The 1,210-nt window shown below is 36.7% G+C and overlaps 1 protein-coding gene across 1 annotated transcript in view; it reads left to right on the top strand.

Annotated features, from left to right (window-relative positions):
• jade2 (jade family PHD finger 2) overlaps positions 1-1,210 on the top strand; it is a gene marked incomplete at its 5' end in the record, with an annotated part of 210,611 nt that overhangs the window by 147,680 nt on the left and 61,721 nt on the right.

The following is a 1,210-nucleotide window of genomic DNA, read 5'->3' as shown; positions in this document are numbered from 1 at the left end:
ATATACATGTGTATATTAATATATGTTTATACGTTTAAATTCATCTTTCAAGAACACACACACTTGAAATATTAATTTTATTATTTCAAATATGTAAGACTCAGTTCTGATTAATAAATATATGTATGAATATCCATCTGGTCAGAACTCATTATTTGTTTGAGAAAACACATGTGAAACGCAAATTACTTATTTTATGCCACTGTTAGTCATTTAAAATTAGTTATTTATTTAAAATTTCCATAACTATAAAATTCACAATTTCCTCAGCTTTATTTTGAATCACAGTTTGTAAAAAATCGAGCAAGAAATAAGGAAGTTATAAGAGTTTTTCATCAGGATGACGCCTCACAGTCCATTGACATCCATTCATTTTGTTGCGGATCCTCAATGCAGAACAGAGCTCCAGTGTGAGCACGTCCATGTAGCTAACAACGCGCTAGCCACGCCCAAAAGAGTAATATATATCAATGGTCAGATGACCTTAGCATCTCACAAATAAACCGCTAGCAGGAGTCAATCTGGAGGTTAAACAGTTAAACTTGCAATAAGTCCTAGCTTTTGTTGTAAATGTGAAAATGCTCCCTTTCTCCTCTCTTTGATCTGCTTACAAGGCTCGCTGCATCTTTCTGTGTGAGCTGAAGGCAAGAACAGGCTTTACACCTTCATGTAGCCTCGAGCTCCATTTACTCTGCTAGAAACCGCCTGTTGAGATCCGCTGCTGTTTGAAATGCTGCATGCAAGCCTGGCTGTGTAACTCAGCCCTAAGGCGACAAAGTACGAAGAGAGTTGCTCCTTGGGCTCTAGCCTTTGATTTCGCTTTGCCACAAGGTCACAGAGCTTCCTTCCAGGGTACAAGGAAAGATCAGAACCCCCTAATTATGCCAAGCACAGGCACTTTGGGAATACAAATGGTGAGCTATGTCCATAACTTCATGCATGTGAGGGACAATCAAGAGTTTAAGTATAAGGAAAACAAATATGATTCAGATTCATATAATTTATTCATGAGATTAATATATTTGAGCGCCGTCATTGTCTACATTTATTTCACATCACTAATGAACACGACACCATTTTTCTCAGTAAATATATTACTAGAGGTGCTAATGACAAGAAATTTTCAGCAGATGTCGGTAACAACCCAAGTGATCCATACATACAAAGAAATCAAACCATAAATGTCCAGAAATGAAGTTATTTGTAATAA

The sequence above is a fragment of the Austrofundulus limnaeus genome, unplaced genomic scaffold, assembly GCF_001266775.1.
Source record: "Austrofundulus limnaeus strain Quisiro unplaced genomic scaffold, Austrofundulus_limnaeus-1.0 Scaffold192, whole genome shotgun sequence".
Lineage (NCBI taxonomy): Eukaryota > Metazoa > Chordata > Actinopteri > Cyprinodontiformes > Rivulidae > Austrofundulus > Austrofundulus limnaeus.
This window is presented reverse-complemented; position numbering and strand designations above follow the sequence as displayed.